At 42.6% G+C, this 18,201-nt stretch overlaps 1 protein-coding gene and 1 non-coding gene across 2 annotated transcripts in view; one reads left to right on the top strand and one right to left on the bottom strand.

The window, feature by feature from the left end:
* Positions 1-13,822: 13,822 nt before the first annotated feature.
* Positions 13,823-18,201, top strand: part of LOC120873709 (protein FRA10AC1) — a 63,465-nt gene continuing 59,086 nt past the window's right edge. Inside the window, exon 1 of the mRNA XM_040254548.1 lies at positions 13,823-13,939. The gene's annotated coding sequence lies outside the window, so the exon portion shown is untranslated. The remainder of the gene's footprint in view (positions 13,940-18,201) is intronic.
* Positions 16,165-16,270, bottom strand: LOC120874008. The gene has a single exon (XR_005723581.1). It is a non-coding gene; the product is annotated as a U6 spliceosomal RNA (small nuclear RNA).

Raw genomic sequence — 18,201 nt, 5'->3', positions numbered from 1 at the left:
CATGGAATAATTATGTGGCAAAGATGGTTATAGAAGATGTTTTTTTTTGTCAAACAATCACCTACACCCTAAGTTCTCTGACTTGTAAGTGATGCATTTGGTAGCGATAAAGTAAAGACCCTGAGAACTTTCCAGGACCTCAAGGTTCTCAGCTCCAATCCCTGCATGGGGAGACTGAGGTCCTGAGGGGTCACAAGGACAATGAGTGGCAGGGCCACCACTCTGTGTGGGGTGAACCTCTGGCAGATATTTAGTTAAACTGATCCTTGTAGGCGTGGCTCAGATGATAAAGAATCTGCCTGCAATGCGGGAGACCCAGGTTCGATCCCTGGGTTGGGAAAATCCCCTGGAGAAGGAAATGGGAACCCACTCCAGTATTCTTGCCTGGAGAATTCCATGGATAGAGGAGCCTGGTGGGCTAAAGTCCATGGGGTCACAAAGAGTCAGATAGGACTGAAAGACTACACTTTCTTTCTTTTGTGGGGAAACAGGATCCTTCCCTCTCTCCATTTCACTTTCAAATGTATCAAACTATCAAGATGGCTTGATCAGCCCCTGGCTCTGTACTCTGTAGATATGAAAGGGTGCGCAGTCTTTCATGTCTGACTTGGTTAAGCTGGGAGGGCAAATGAATGAGGGAAAGAAAGCATTGCCATAACTTCACTTCACAGCTGTATTTATCTGGTGGTTCAGTTTGTCAGTTCAAGTGGAAAAAGGACCGTGGCGGGGGTGAGGGGGCTGTTCTAAGGACAAATGACAATGGGCATTCTGAAAAGACAGTAACTTTTTCTTTTTGTATGGCATTTAAAGCTCAGACTTGAATTCCCCATTCAATTAAAACACCCACCGAGATGAGGCACCAATTGAACTGTGTAATACAGATAACTGGTGTTCTTTTAGGGAGGAGGAACCATTCCAGGCACCAGAACTGGTCTAAGGAGGGAACTAGTGAGAGGAGGGCAGGTTGTTGCAAGAGTGATGTCTTGAGGGGCCTGGGGAGGAGCTCCTACTGCTGACCAAGCTTCCCTGCCCTCCTCTGGGAAGCCTTGGTAGGGAACCGAAAGGGGATGGGAAGTGGGAGGGTGGATGCTTCCCTCCCCGAGAGGGGTTTCCTCCAGCTTGGAAGTTTCTATAAGTTTTGGCAACCCACCTGTGCATGATGGGGGTGCCTTGGGAGAGGTGCCTAGAAAGGATGAAAGCAGAGCTGGAAGGAGGCCCAGGAAGGTGGGGGAGGCCTGGCCAAGGCCGGCTTCCTGCCCAGTCCCAGCTCTGGAGCAGTAGCTGAGGGACTCCAGGGCTGGCTCTGCACTTGGCCAGCCACGTGACCATGGGCTAGCTATTTCAGCTTTCTAGGCCAGTTTTACTCCCCAGTAAAATGGGGAGTGTATTTAATACTGTGTATCATATAAAGTTGGTTTTTAAAAATATATATTTAATTTATTTATTTGGCGGCGCCAGGTCTTAGTTGCAGCCCTCGGGATCTTTAGTTAGTTGCAGCATGCAGGATCTAGTGCCCTGACCAGTGATGGAACCCAGGTCCCCTGCCCTGGGAGCATAGAGCCACTAGACCACCAGGGGAGTCCCACGCGTAAAGCTGTGGAGAGAATGAGAGACAATAATGCATTTAAATGCTCAGCATGGGGTCTGATATATGGGGATGATCTGTCAACGCCGTCATCACTGTCATCGTTGCAGTGGGACTTGAATTCTGAACCTGTGACTTCCGATACGTGGGAAGCCAAGCTCTCAAATGAAAATGAGTTTATCTTAAGTATATGTTCCCTCCAGGAAGCAGGCACTTTCGGGCAGGATGACAGACTGTGATCTTGCCAAGAGCCTCTACACGTGAGGGAACCAAGAAGCCTCCTTGGGAAGAAAGAATTCCCTTCCAGTTTGGGAACACCAAGCTTGGTCCAAGAGTAAGAGCCAGGGTTGGACAAAAAGAAGGTGGTTATGAATGAACGTTGGATGGAGTGTTTTTTTTCCTTTAACCCATTGCCCTTGAACATGTGTAATTTTGAGGGTGTAAGAAGAATCTGGGCTTCCCAGGTGTAGCAGTGGTAAAGAATTCACCGGCCAGTGCAGGAGGCACAAGAGATGTGTGTTTGATCCTTGGGTCAGGAAGATCCCCTGGAGTAGGAAATAGCAACCCACTCCAGTATTCTTGCCTGGAAAATTCCATGGACAGAGATGCCTGGTGGGCTGCAGTCCATGGGGTCGCAAAGAGTCAGACATGACTGAGCGACTGAGCGTACATGTACAAGAAGAATCTCCTCTGGGATTCCTGTAACAGAGGGTGTTTTCTCTAGTTTGGTGGGTATCATGGCATTGCTCTTGGGCACTATGAGACTAAACACCGTGTTCTGGCACCCAGAGCTGCTATACAGAAATGAGACCAACCGTGTCCCCACCCAGGCCCATGGCTCAGACATCACCCAAATCATTGGATTTTCCGCCAGGAGCAACTCATGCTTAGCGTCCCACAGTACTGAAAGGCCCACAGACATAGGAAGTGGCAGATGATCCCAGCAGGGAGCCTAAGCAAAAGAAAGGAAAATGAAGAGTTTGAGAACGCATGTGCAATGTTCCCTGGCATCCTCAGAAACTGGAAAGGGTCTTTGAGGAGGGGCTGGCAATTCTGAGAGAGCTGATGAAAGCAGAGAGAGTGAGAACAGCCTGTGCCGTAGTTCTGATCCCAGTTTTCCCCTCAGGCTGGTGTGACCTAGGAAACACACATTGTGCAAGTAAACAAATCATTATTATGAGCCTTAAAAGATCCAGCTTGGCCCTGCCTCCTTTTACACTCAGACTTGCAAACTGGTGTCAGTTTAAGCGGCATTCTCAATAGAGCAGGGTTTTTGAAGCGGCAAGTCAGCTGCATTATTGGGTTGCAAAATCAGTCTAGTAGGTGAAAACAGAATTTTAAAGAATAAAATAGTTTTGAATCTAAAATTGGAAAAGGAAATGGCAACCCACTCCAGTACTCTTGCCTGAAGAATCTCATGGAGGGAGGAGCCTGGTAGGCTGCAGTCCATGGGGTCGCAGAGAGTCGACACGACTGAGCGACTTCACTTTCACTTTTCACACCTATTAGTGTAGTGGTTGGGATTTTTCTGGTAGTCCAGTGGGCTAAGAGTCTGTGCTCCTGATGCAGGGGGCCTGGATTCAATCCCTGGTTAGGGAACTATATCCCACATTCCGCAACTAAGACCTGGCGTAAATCAATTAAAAAAAAAAAAAAAGAGTAGCTATTACTTTGTGAAGTTTTAGTTTCCATTCTTTGGGTATGTATATGTGTGCGTGTGTGCGTGTGTGTGTGTGTGTGTGTGTGTGTACAAGGCTGTAATGTAAAAGATATTTCTTACAGTTTATGACCTCCCTCTCTAAAAAAAAAGAAGAGAGAAAAATAAACTACTACCCTACAGGATGTTAAAGATCTTCACCCATCCCAGGAGTCTGTGAAATGGCAGAGAAAGGTAGATCTCAATTCCAGTAAATTTTACTTACCGATTGAGGGCAGCAGTCAAGCCTATTAGAACATCATCTCTGTTATTTACTAGCTGGGTGACCTGAGGCAAGTTGCTTAACTTCTCTGTGCCTCATTTTCCACACTGGTAAAATGGAGGTAAGACTTTTTTTTTTTTTGGCAGTAAATTTGTGTTGCTTATCTATTTTGATTTATTTTTTGGCCATGCCACAAGGCCTGGGGGGTTTATTTCCTCTCAGTGCACGTGTGCTAAGCCACTTCAGTTGTGTCCAGTTCTTTCCGACTCCGTGGACTGTAGCCCACCAGGGTCCTCTGTCCATGGGATTCTCCAGGCAAGAATACTGGAGTGGGTTTCCATGCCCTCCTCCAGGGGATCTTCCCAACCCAGGGATCGAACCTGCTTCTCTTACATCCCTTGCATTGGCAGGCGAGTTCTTTACCACTAGCGGTGGTGAGGAGTGGCAATAGAATCTAACCCAGGCATTCTGACTCTGATGCCCAAGGTATTGGTCACTACTGGACACTTCCTCTCTAAAGGACATGTGGGTTACTGGGTGTCGCTTTGGCAACTCCTAGCACCTCACTGGTGGTGCCAGTGGTAAAGAACCTGCCTGCCCATACAGGAGACGTAAGACACACGGATTCGATCCCTGGGTTGGGAAGACCACCTGGAGAAAGCCATGGCAACCCACTCCAGTATTCTTGCCTGGAGAATCCCATGGACAGAGGAGCCTGGTGGGCTACAGTCCACGGGGCCGCAAAGAGTCGGACACGACTGAAGGGACTAAGACTTAAGCCTACAGCTGCCTCACTGACTAGGCAGAGCTATTGAACTACATCTCCCAGCATGCAATAGGCCTACCTTCTTAACCCCTTCCTCACTAAAGGTTCCTCACAGTCTTGGGTAAGAAGTTTTTTAATGTGGTGAAATCCGGTTTCCCTAAATCATGATTACGCAATGGAAGCATGAATGCAGATATCAGTGGGAGCTGATAGAGGAGAAGGTAAGATTCTAGGTTAAAATATCCTCTGCAGTTTTTAGTGTTTGAAGGAAAACATTGGAGTTTATCATGGGAAGGGCTATTTTAAATTTTGAAATGTGTACCGGGAAAATGGCAACAAGGCTGTTTAAAGCACCCATTCTCAAACTCGGCTGCACTTCAGAATCACCTAGAGAATTTAAAAAGATACGTAATGGTTAGGTTACATTTCTAGAGGTTCTGATATGATTAGTCTGAAGTGTAACCTGGACCTTGAGACTTTAAAAATCACATTAAATTCTAAAGTACAGCAAAATTTGAGAAACCTTGTTTTTGAAGGGAAATATTCAGATGTGGTCATAAAAATGAATCAAATTGTTACTAGCTCAAGGAAGCCTTAAGAAAAATGAGGGAGACAGACTAGACTCTAAAAGCCGTGGTTCTCAACCCTGGCTGTACATTAGGATCACTTAGGAAACAGTGGTTGTTGTTTTTTTAATACAGATATCTAACCCCAGACCAATTGAATTAAAATCTCTGGGGATTTATTGCAGTGCTGAAGCAGCCCCAGAACAGTGGTTCTCAAAGTGTGTTCTCAGATCAGCAGCATCAGTATCACCCAGAAGCTGGTTAGAGATACAAATTCTTGGGTTTCTGGGGTGGGGCCCAGAAATCTGTGTTTTCACAAGGCTTCTGGGTAATTCTGATACACTTTCAAGTTTTGAGAACCCCTGCCTTGGGTAGACTCCAGGCCGGAACCTGGTTTGACACGCTCACCAGCAAGTCTAGCAAAGTGTGAGAAGGTGCTTTTTCAGCCTGTTAGTGGCACTCAGTGAACTACACCTCCCAGGGTCCATGCTCTGTGCCCCCTCCCCTGGAAGCCAGGCTGGTTCTCCTTAACCAACAAAATGTGGCAGAAGTGATACTGTTCCAGTGCCAGGCCAGAGTTCTAAGAAAACGCAACAGCTCCTGCTTTGGGGGTTTTAGGAACCCTGAGGTGCAATGTAAGATATCAGGCTCCTTGTGAAAAGGCCATATAGAGAGTTAGAAATTCTGAGTCTGTAAAGAGAGATCCTGTCACCTTAGCCTCCGGGCTGAGTTCAGCCCCAAATGGATCTACCAGGTGAATGCAGCCACAGAGTGAGTGACCACTGGCAAGAATAGAAGAAGAAACTTCCAACTGAGCCCAGACCGGATTGAAGAGCTGTGAGCAGACAAAATGATTGCTTTTTGGAGCCAGTAAGTTTGGGGTGGTTGGTTAATGCAGCAACAGACATAAAAAAGAAACACTGCTCAGTAAATAGTTGCTGAACTAATGTGTGAAACTGCTATAGGAACATGGAGCTGGAACATAGCTCTCCTTCATCAAAAGAGGAAAAACAGGAGCTGGAGAGAAAGAAGGAATGTACTATCCAGCTGATGAAGAGGGTGGCTAAGAAGGGAATTTTGACCAGAAGCCAATGATGCTGTACTCATGCCCAGACAGCAAACGTTCACAATGCCCAGCCAAGAACAGAACACTTACAGGTACTCACTCTCTTTTAAAAATTGTATTTTATTGATTATAGTTAATTTACAATATTGTGTTAGTTTCAGGTATAAAACAAAGTGATTCATGTACATAAATGTACATAAATAAAAATACATATATTCTTTTTCAGATTCTTTGCCATTATATGTTACCATAAGACATTGAATAGAGTTCCCTCTGCTATAAAGAAGGACCTTGTCGTTTATCCATCCTATATGTAATGGTTTGGATCTGCTAATCCTAAACTCCCAATCCATCCATTCCCCCAAGCCCCTTCCCCAGTGGCAACCACGAATCTGTTCTCTAGGTCTGTAAGTGTGTTTCTCTTTCATAGATAAATTCATTTATGCCATACTTTAGATTCCATATGTAAGTGATATCAAATGGTATTTGCTTTTCTCTTTCTGAATTACTTCACTTAGTATGATAATCTCGAGGTCCATCCATGTTGCTATAAATGGCATAATTTCATTCATTCATGACTGAGTAATATTCCATCATATGTGTGAACCACATCTCCTTTATCCATTTCTCTGTCAGTGGACATTTAGGTTGTTTCCATGTCTTGGCTATTGTGAATAATGCCACTAGGAACACCAGGATGCATGTATCTTTTCAAATTACAGTTTTCTCTGGATATATGCTCAGGAGAGGGATTGCAGGATCATGTAGCAACTCTATTTTTAGTCTTTTGAGGAACCTCTATAGTGGTGCACCAATTTACTTTCCCACCAACAATGTAAGAGGTTTCCCAAAGGTGTTAACTCTAGCTACCACATATTGAATACTGATTATGTGCCAGGCATATAGATAAAGCATTTTCCCTATATTGGTGTTCACTAACAATATTATATATTTATAATGTATATTGTACATATAATATACATTACATAATATATAAATAACATATAATATTATATAATTATGTATTTGAATAATATATTGCTTCTTCTCAACAAGTTTGTATGGTAAGTATTATTATCACCCCATTTTACAGATAAGGAGATGAAAGTCATATAGCTACTACTAACTGGGACTCAACTCATAGTTGTCTGATTCCCAAATTTAAGCTTTGAAGCCCACAGTACCCCACTCCAGTACTCTTGCCTGGAAAATCCCATGGAAAGAGCAGCCTGGTGGGCTGCAGTCCATGGGGTCGCTAAGAGTTGGACACGACTGAGCGACTTCACTTTCCCTTTCACTTTCATGCATTGGAGAGGGAAATGGCAACCCACTCCAGTGTTCTTGCCTGGAGAATCTCAGGGATGGGGGAGCCTGGTGGGCTGCCGTCTGTGGGGTCACACAGAGTCGGACACGACTGAAGTGACTTAGCAGCAGCAGCAGCAGCAGGGCCAACCTATTCAGAAAAACTGTTGAGTAGCTCAGTTTTGAAAGGTGATAACAGAGAAGAGTTACTACCTGCCACTGATTGTAAATAAAATGTGCTGTTTTTAGCACAGAATGCATCTCCAGTTTTAGGATAGAGGTCAATGGAAAAATAGACTGCATATTACAGCTAAATGTAGATATGATGGTAGATCACATCTATTTGGTAAAACAAAGGAAACTAGTAGTTAATCTTAGGCCCAGCCATCTGTAATGAAGAGTAGTTAGATACTTAGGCATTCTGAGAAACTTAGCCCCAACTTCTCAATCCCAGAAGTGCGCTACTTAAGCAGAGTTAAGAAAAGACAGGCCAGATGCAAGCCAGACCAGAAGAGCTTTTCTGGCCTGAAGCTCTTCAAGACTACAGAAAGGTGTTTTTTTGACCAGTTCTTTTAAAATTGTTCTGACATAAGCTTCAGTGTCTTGTGTAGGAAACATCTCACAATTTCCTTTATCAATTCAATATGCCAGCACTTCTTGGTGCATCAGAGCCAAGTACAAGGGAAGGGAAGTCAGTGGGCTCCCTAGGAGGCTTGGAGTTATTTATCTGCCCCCTTTTGATTTCTCTTCATTCCTTAGTTCAACGTGTACCTGTGGATACACTACTGTGCACCAAGCAGTGGGGAAGGCAAGGTAACGCAAGACAAAGTCTCTGTCTTCAGAGAGTTCTGTAAACCCATGAGCTAAAAGCAAATAGAACAAATACTTGGATTACAAGATCGCAGACAAGAACTTCCCTAATGGTCCACTGTCTAAGGAACTTCCCAGGTGGCACTAAAGAATCTTTACCACTAAAGAATCCGCCTGCCATTGCAGGAGACATGAGACCCAGGTTCAATCTCTGGGTCAGGAAGATCCCCTGGAGTGGGGCATGGCAACCCAGTCCAGTATTCTTGCCTGGAGATCCCATGGACAGAGGAGCTTGATGAGCTACAGTCCATGGGGTTGAGAAGAGTCAGACATGACTGAGCGACTTACTAAGACTCTCTGCTCCCAATGCGGGGCACCTGGATTGGATCCCTGGTCAGGGAACTCGATCCCACATGCTGCAACAAAGATTCTGAATGCCACAACTAAAACCTGTCACAGCCAAATAAATAAATAAATATTTAAAAAAATTTTTTTTAATATCACAGACAGCCACAGTCCCTTCTTATTCTCTCTCTGTTTATTTGGGAGGCTGCCATAGGATTGTGGAATCTGATCTGAGTTCCAATCCCAACATTGCCACTCCTGGCTGTGGGTCTTGGTCAAATCACTTAACCTCTCTGGGTCTCAATTTTTTGTGTGTAAAATGAGATTAATAATGCTGACCTCACAGGCTGGATGAAATTCTGTCAATGAAAGCATTTGAGATGAGTATTAGGGGTTGTGATCTTATTTACTGAATTGAATTCTACCCTCCCTCCCTCGCTGGCTCTTGTCTCTGATTCTTCCTCCTCTGTTTTCTTTCCCTTTGTTGTAAGGGTACCCAAAATTTGTTTTAATTAGGTGTGGTAAGACATGCAGGCACATGGGAGGGGGAGGCAGACTCAAGATGGAAGGATATATCTATATAGATATAAAACTATGACTGATTCAAGTTGTTGTACAGCAGAAAACGACACAACTTTGTAAAGCAATTATTCTCCAATTAAAACAAAAAAGATATTCAGACATGGAAATGACCGTCACAGAGGAAGCTGTGGTCTCAGTTTCCTGAAGAATAAAACAGGAGGCTTGGGGTACCATGCAGAGGGGCTGGATGGGGAAGCACTAGGGTCGGTCAGGAGGCAGAGGAGGTGAAGACAAATGTGGACAAGAGCTTTACTGCACTAGTCTGAATAATCTCAGTGGGCTTTGGGGCATCAGAGCTGTCTCTAATAATCTGGTACCTGCCCCTGAGTTGATTAGCGATCCGGGATGTGAGAGCCCAGTAGAGGAGGTTGTTGGAAATATGGACTCTGCATTGGTTGGTTTGCATGTGAAAGATTTGTTCACAGGTGAGTCATTTACTATCTCTAGGAATTGGCTAACTCTGGGAGGGGCAGTCTCTCCAAAGTCAGCAAGGGCCTGGATGTCAAACTATCAGAATAAAGAAAATAAAAAGACATACTTAATACCCCTTTCTAGCCACTCTTCAGTAGGAAGCAACTGACTGGGCTCTAAGAGAACTGGGAGCGGCATGGAAGCTGCTGGGTAACCACCCCGTTAGGACTGGTGGTCTGCAAGGAAGAGAGAAGGAGGGTCATGAACCCAGTGGAATTTCACCCCAGGCACTACCTAGTTTACCAAGACTTCAAGCCCATCACAGAGTGAAACCTAAGTAAACAGGATGAAAGGCAGCAAACTATACTGCTTACGAAAACCTCCTTGAAGGCAGGACCCACGATTTATTTTTTTATTTCCTTGGTTGAATAATCATTCAATAGGAAAAGCAGCTAAAATGGCCTTATGAAAGAGAAAAGAGAACTGTGGACTGGTACTTTACTTCTTAAAAAAAAAAACAAAACACTATTTTGCTCAATTTTTATTCCCAAAGTTAAGTCTACTGAATTTACACATTTTCATAATAGTCTTCATTTTTTAGTAGAAACAGAATTAGCAGTGGGTTGGACGCCATCGCTTATGTCCCCAAAGGAGGAGCCCCTTCTGGCTCATGCTGGTGGAAGAAATTGAACCAGCCATGCTTTCTTTCCCTGGTTAAATTTTCAGGGGAGGCAAAAGGGTGTAATTGATGATGAAGGTAATGATAATGATGATGATAATTAACATTGATGATGACTTAACACATTTATAATGTGCTAGTCACTGTTGTAGGTGCTTTTGAACGATTACTCCATTTAATCATAACATACATAGTTTGGCTATTATTGACTCCCAGTTTATAAATGAGTTACCTAAGGCACAAAGGCTAGGCAGCCAACCTCCAAGATTAAGAGGTTAATCTTAGACTCTAAACTGAGACATTTCATGCTCTTAATCACTCCACAGCACTGTCTCCTTCCTTCAGAGTGGTTTCTTTAAACAAAGATGATCTCAGCTTATTCACACCATTGCAGGCAAGAGCTGCATAAGTACAGAATCCCAGTGGGGTGATGTGTATTGAGCCTTTGTGCTAGCCTGGGTGTGTAACCAGGATTGATCCTTGGAAGAGCTGTGGCATATGGAAAGTTTGTCTCTGGGGCATGGAAGGAGGAAAAATGGGCTAAGATCTGGTCTGTCATGGGTGAGCTGTGTGTCCTTGGGCACAGCTCTTGACATCTTCTTGTTTTCAAAGGAAGCTGTTGGGCATGGTGATCTTTAAGGGTCCCGTCCATGTCAACTGCCTCTGCCAGAAATCCTACTGGAGGGTAAATTATTGGAAAGGCAAGGAGAGTGTTGAGCAGGTTCTTGAACATCCAAACATGAGTAGATAATAGCTGTTTGGGTGCCCTGCATGCCTGCTCAGTTGCTCAGTCATGTCTGATTCTTTGTGACCACATGGGCTGTAGCCTACCAGGCTCCTCTGTCCATGGGGTTTCCCTGGTAAGAATATTGGAGTGGATTGCCAGGGGAGCTTCCTGACCCAAGGATCAAACCTGCATCTCCTAGACTGGCAGGCATATTCTTTACACTGAGCCATCTGGGAAGCCCTATTTGGGTGCCCTGAGGAACCTAGCACTTAGTTGCCTCCTGCTTCATGTTGCACCATATGCCTGCAGCTGGCGAATGGATAGCATCACTCACAGTTATTCACAGATGCTCAGAAAACCTGAAAAGAAGAAAGGAATAAGTGTTTAGTGAGAAAAATATTACAGGAGACACTGGGGACAGCAGGGTAAAGAGGGAGGACTTTTCATTGTTTTGGTCTCAGAATATGACAGTGGATATTGACTAAAGACAGTACTGCCCTCTTAGGAAGTGTTTGGAAATGGAGAAGGGCATTTCTGCTCTCACCCTGGCTGCAGTTGTTGGACTGGAAATGCTAACATCCTGAAACTCTTGGGACCTCCACCACACACACAAGGAAGAATTGTCCAGGCCAGAATGCTTGGAGCGTTCCCACTGAGGAAGAATAAAAGAAGTTCTCAGAGTGGGGAACATAAAAAACTTCTTTGTGCATTTTTCTGAACATTAATCAATAATCCATTAGCTCAGGGAAGCTGAATGCTCTTCACACAGAATCCAGAACAAACTGACAGATTTAAGAACTCTGGAGAGGCTGCTTGGCCTCGGACAAGGCATTTCACATTTCCTCGGTCCTCAGTTTCTCCATCCTTATAGCACTAACATTCCATAACTTCCTAATTCCTGTCATCAGAAAGGAGAAACACTTTGTAAAAATCAAGGCTTGGAAAGCCTTTGTTTTTCTCATTTTGTGTATGGTAGATACCATACTGCAATTAACCAAAATGCATATGGCAAAGTTTAAATATGAAATACGCAGATGCATGCTTTATTGACTGTACCAACTATAGCTAATAACACTGTGTTGTGCATTTGGAAGGTTCTAAGAGAGTAGATCTTGTAAGTTCTTATCACAGGAAAAACATTTTTGTAACTATGTATAGTGACAGATGTTAACTAGGCTTCTCGTGGTGATCATTTTACAGTATATACAAATATGGAATCATGTTATACACCTGAAACCATACAACTTTGTATGTCAATATTTCTCAATTTAAAAAAAAAAGTATACAGAAGTAAATGATCCCAGAAGATTTTTGATAAAGTATGATTTTAACTATTTAGCATGTTCTCTGGAGATATATTTAAATTTTTCAGAACCAAACAACAAAAGTGCATACAAAACCATGGTAGGGCACCCTTCCTACTGGCTTAAAAAAAAAAGGATGTTAGGACATAAAACAAGCTTAATTCTATGTTTCAGGCAAGGTGAATATAATTGGGCCAGAAGGCAGTGAGTCTGAGAGGTGTTGTCCAGAGAGGGACTTGTTTATTAGAATGTAAAGTTGAAAATATGATTATTCTTCTTCCTTCTGCTTCTACTTTATGCCTGAATTATTCCCCATACTTATTAGTAGTTATTTTCTTCTTAAAAGAGACACTCCTTCATTCTTTCAAGGAGACTATTGACTACTTTTTTTGTTTGTTTTGCTTTATGATTCTGAAATGAAGAGAAAAAGCGTGTAACTCAACTGCTCATGCTGGAGACTTAAACTTCCTGATGTTGGATTTCAGACTTGTCGATTTTGTCTTATCCCTTTTGAAAGGCTCAGTTTTACTTGGCTTTCTACTCTCATTCTGGAAGAACTAAGAGCTTTACATTGCTGCCTGTGACTTGTGGCCTGTATTATACTCATTTGTTTCAGTAGAAATGATGACCCAAGAAGGTTGGAATTTGACCCCAGAAAATGAGAAGGGAATGACGGAACTGTTTTGGTTTTTTTAATTAATTAATTTTTATTGGAGTATAGTTGCTTCACACTCTTGTGTTAGTTTCTACTATACTGCAGAATGAATCAGCCATACATATACATATATCCCCTCCATTTTGGGCTTCCTTCCCATTCATGTCATCACAGTACATTGAATAGAGTTCCTTGTACTATACAGTAGGTTCTTATTAGGCATCTACTTCATGTGTGTGTGTTAGTTGCTCAGTCATGTCCGACTCTTTGTGACCCCGTTGACTGTAGACCACCAGGCTCCTCTGTCCATGGCATTCTCCAGGCAAGAATACTGGAGTGGGTTGCCATGCATTTCTCCAGGGGATCTTCCCGACCCAGGGATTGAACCAGGATCTCCTGCGTGGCCTGCAGAGTCTTTACCATTTGAGCTACCCAGGAAGCCCAATAGATACTATCATTTTATACATAGTATCAATAGTGTATATGTGTCAGTCCCAATTTCCTAATTCTTCCCACCCCTACTTGATCTACTTGAGCCCAACTTGAGCCACTAGGACTCAAAACTTGGAAAGAAGGCAAAGAGAGGGCAGTCTGTCTTCTCAGTGTCAGAATGAAACACTCTACCAGGCCTACCAAGAATTATTGAATGATCTAGGCTGAAGAGTGGACCTTTACTTGAGTTTATGTTTACTATTGGTGAAAGGCCACTTTGAAGTTATATCAGAACCTATAAACTTGTACCCAGTAGAGATATAAATGAATTCTGAAAGGTAGAAACAATAATCCTCAAGTTATGGGTCTTTTGCTTGTAGGGCAAGCAATTTTGTGTCTAATCCAACCATCTTATGTCAACAGTCTTTCTTCAATGCTATATAATTGCAATTCCTCTAATTCTCTTTGGAATCAGTTTTACTACCCTTCACTAATGAATTTAATAAATCTCCAACATGTGTTCATTCTATGTTTAAGAGTCATATTTTTGACTTATAGAAGAGTATACTTTGACAAGTACAAAGAATTCTAGTATTTCTAGAATATAAAGATCATACTTTAAGGTATATAAGGCCTTCTTGGATTGTAATTTGCTTTATTATTTATAGGTTTTATCTGTTTCCATATTAGCAGTTTTAAAGCACAAAGATTCAAGAAGCACACTAATCTGTTGGTTACAGAAGAATTTGATTCCCTCGATGGGTAGAACAAACCTGAAGCCAAATGTCAGGTTGGTTTTCACCTTTTATTTACTCCTTCTCACTTTCCCACCTCGTCATAACTGACTGACAGAACCCTTTAATCTGAATTTATTATTCCAGCTCTTTGTTTCAGATGGTAGGAAATGTCTGATAGATTACAAAGTATGAATGATAGCAAGAGATTCTTCCAAGACCAATTGTTTTGAAATAGATGATAGAGCTTTCACCTAGTGGATTTTGGACTGAGTTCTTAGGCTTATCATGGACTTCTCTAAACTCTCCCTCTCCCTGCTTCTCCCCATAAACACCCTTCAGCCAGAACAACTCCATTTATACGCTGAGATTCAGGTAAAGTTTCATTTGAATGATCAGTTTCTTAGGAGATGTATTTAATCCAAAGAAATGAAATATTAATAATGGCAGAGGCAATCATGGTGTTGTGGGGAAAGTCCTGAAGCCAGGACACATGATAAGTCTTTGCTTTGCCCTTTACACCTGTGTAATGTTGTACAGCTGATTTCACAGAGTCTTGAGGTCCATATTTATAAACCTACCTTGCAAGAGAATTGTGTGATAAGAGAGATCGCATAAAGCAATGTATGATTGTGAAGGGTTGCTATGAACAGCTTTTCAAGCATTGCCAACATGCAATAGAAATGTTTGGGGATCACAAGAGGAGCCGCTAGAACTCCTCAAATCATGCTAATTATAATAGGTGGCCACTTAGTCGTTGATTTTAACTTTAGTGTATGAACATTTTCTTCTTCATTACATTCAATTTCTTTTGCACCCATCTGATTCCCCAGTTTCTAGTTGAACTTTGGAAGTTTCGCGAAAACTCGGCAGGAGCAGTTTCTATGAAACATTCCCTCCAGTGGGGCAGATTGTGCTGTTCATCCAAGTCAGTTCTCAAACAAATGTGCCTCTCAGCCCTGTAGCCTTCATGCACAAAGACAGGGAAAGCAAAAATGGAGCTGTGATGAATGGTGCCCCTGGACTGCCCTGTGCTTCTGACTCATTTCAGAACCATTATCGTGTCAATAGGAGCATCCCCTTTATCCCCATATTTTTTATAAGGGAATGCTGCTAGTAGAGCAAGGTCCAGAGAGAAGCAACCCATTAACACTGCAATCAGGCTTAAAGACAAAAAAAAAAAAAAAGCAGAGATGGACATCTAGAGATGCCTTGGCCACTGGATGAAAGGGAAAAAGTACCATTGGAAAGATGGAAAGGAAAAGTCTATGTACCTAAAGTAGGACTGATATCACACAATACTAAATAGCTGTTACTGGCTAAACATTACTATATTCCTGACACTGTGCTTATAAATAAATTATCTTGTTTGATCCTCACAATTGCCCTATTAGTCAGGGTAGGCTAACCGCCACAACAAATAATCTCCAAATCTCAGTGACTTAATAAGCTAAAGACAAATTGATTACTACTCTTGTCCCCATCCTCCTCAGGACCTTGGAGTCCTCTTTTTTTTTTTCTCATTAACCTTTTGTTTTTAACTTGGTTTTACAGTAAAGAAACAGAAAAGAAGCAAATCATTAAACAAATACCATAGCTGTCAATCTTAAATTTTAAATGAGGTTCTTGTTAAACAAAGCACTAACACTACATCCTATAATTACATCTTTACTTGTATATACAAGAACTGTGTGCAAAGCGCTTTTCAAACTATAAAATAAGACTTTGAAATAGGATACAAATGATTATCCCTAGGATTTAGTTATCTCCAACTGCTTGTAATGAATCACAACTGCTTACCTTCTTACTTTGCATCTTATTTACTTATATACTAAGAGATGACAAAAGGAGAAGAGGGCAGCAGAGGATGAGATGGTTAGATAGCATTGCTGGCTCAATGGACCTGAACTTGAACAAACTCCGAGAGATAGTGAAGGACAAAGAAGTGTGCTGCAGTTCATAGAGTCACAAAAAGACAGACACAACCAAGCAACTGAACAAAAACAACATACTAAGAGAAAAACCACCGTTTTCTGTTACCAGATTGATAGCTAATTTTTGAAAATAATTCCCAATCCACAGGTCTAAATTTTATTTTTACATATAATTCAGTTACAGGCTTCATTTTCCCCCTAAATAAATAGTGGACAGCTTTTAAAAAGCAAATATTAGCAGATCTCTTTAGACAGACACATTTCAATCAAAATGGGGTTTTTAAAAATCAGTTTATATATAAGAAAAAAAGGAAAGAACAGTCTTCAAGAAAGCAAATTGTATTCTTTAAAATATGGGATGTTTCCCGGATTTGCATACCACCATTGTGCAGGGCCATGCTAATCTTCTCTGTATCATTCCGATGTTAGTATATGTGCTGCCAAGGTGAGCATGTGGAGTTCTGTATCCTCCCGCAGGTGAAGAGAGAGGGAGCGCGTGCACAGGGGAGGATCCCATGGGAAGATTCTTACGGTCAAGGCCTGGATGTAGAATGTATCATTTCTGCCTGCATCCCATCAACCAGAACTCAGTCAGATGGCCCTACCTAACTGCAAGGGAGGCTGGGAAATGTCCACTAGGCATCCAACCAAGAAGGAAAGGAAACGAGGCTTGGTGAACACTAGCCTCTTCTGTAACAATTCATTGCTCCCATTTTACCGATGAAACAGTTTTGAACAAGTGAAGTAACTTGCCTAATAGCACATAGCAAGTGAGTGGTAGAACCTGGATAAGCTCTTGGTATGATACATTCTTGGTAGATCCCAAGAACATGACTGCTGCTCTGCAAGACCACAGAAGTGGTGGTGATAAATTTTGATTTCTTGCCCCAAGTCTAAAATGTGGTGCAAATGGCATCTTTCCAGGGTATCTTTATATCCCAAAGAAAGAATGGCTACTTCTTAAAATGTTGACCCCTCTGTATTCCCCTATGTTCATCAATTTTAGACCCACCCAAAATGGCCTTGCCTTTCTATGACATCCCAGCTCCCTGCTCCTGAATAAATTCCATGGAAATTTCTTAGTTGAATGAAGTTTGCTTCGTGAAATGTTCAGCTGAATGATGGTTGCTTGAGGCCAAGATTACCCAGTACCTCACTGAGGAGAAGGCTCTGGCTGGTGCTGTGCTAATGGGCAGCAATGTGAGGGGTAGATGCCTGGGCAGCCCCCTCATTGGGAAATTATCATGTATGTTGGACTCACAGATTTCAGGGCTGGCTGCTGGATTGGTGTCCACCATGAGGAGCCACTAGAGGAAAATGATGACAGAATGGGAAATAATACTTTGAATGGCAGGCCAAGTATGGCATCTTTGTCAAGCCGTTCATTGAGACAGAAGTAGACTTCCCTGTGGAGAACTATGGGTTGGATAAGATGTGATGCCCAAGGAAGGACACACCCCTGCCCCAGGTTCTGACCATCCATCAGCCCCTCCCTATGAGTACCCATAACCCTCTTCCCTGACCCCATTTCTATTTTTTCACCTTTCCCTTGCCATTGTTTTTTGAGACCTGTACATTCAACATGCCAGAAACCTGGGGTCAAAATCCTAGTCTGTCTTTAGTGATACTATTTGTTTTCCTAGTTTGTCCATCTCTACTTCGTCCTCCCCATGCTTGGGGTTCTGTTCAAGTGTTATGTCCTTGAACTCAAGCTTGGAGATTTTAGGCTCTCCAGGGAGAATAGACTCAGGAAAGGGGTTCTGGAAAACGTATAAAGCTGACGCTGGTCCTGCTGATCCAATCACCAGGTACTGTGGACATGCCTTAGGGACAAGGTTGCTCTGTGTGTATGGGTGTGTGTAAACTGAAAGCTCTGTACCACATTCATGCTGTAACACCAGAAGCACAGGTCTGTTTGGTGCAGAGGTTGCAAGGGTGGGCATGGACCCAGAGAAAGGCACCATCTCTCGACGCTCTCGACGCTCTCGATGCTCCCTGAGCATCTCTTAGGGATGTCAGTAATTGTCTGTTTTGGTGTTGTAGCAATATCCAAAATGAACAGATGCTCACTCTAGACAACTGACCTTTACTTCCTTTGCATTAATGTAAAGCAGTGCAGACAGCAGAGCCCCTTGGTACACTGACCCGACTTTCTGGTTTCTTCTTCTGTCACGCAACATTAACTAATTAACAGTTAATAGGTTAAGCACTTTGGACTCTGTTCTCCTGGAGCTCTTGTTCTTATTCCAGTCTCAAAATCTCTCCTTTGTGGGTATCTGGCTTTGTTAGAGGGAATTCAAAAGCAGTTTAACATTTCTCCCTGAACAGAACAGCAGAAATCAGTACAGAAAGAAGGAAATTGCTACTTTGAAACCTACAAATGG

The sequence above is a fragment of the Oryx dammah genome, unplaced genomic scaffold, assembly GCF_014754425.2.
Source record: "Oryx dammah isolate SB20612 unplaced genomic scaffold, SCBI_Odam_1.1 HiC_scaffold_14, whole genome shotgun sequence".
NCBI lineage: Eukaryota > Metazoa > Chordata > Mammalia > Artiodactyla > Bovidae > Oryx > Oryx dammah.
This window is presented reverse-complemented; position numbering and strand designations above follow the sequence as displayed.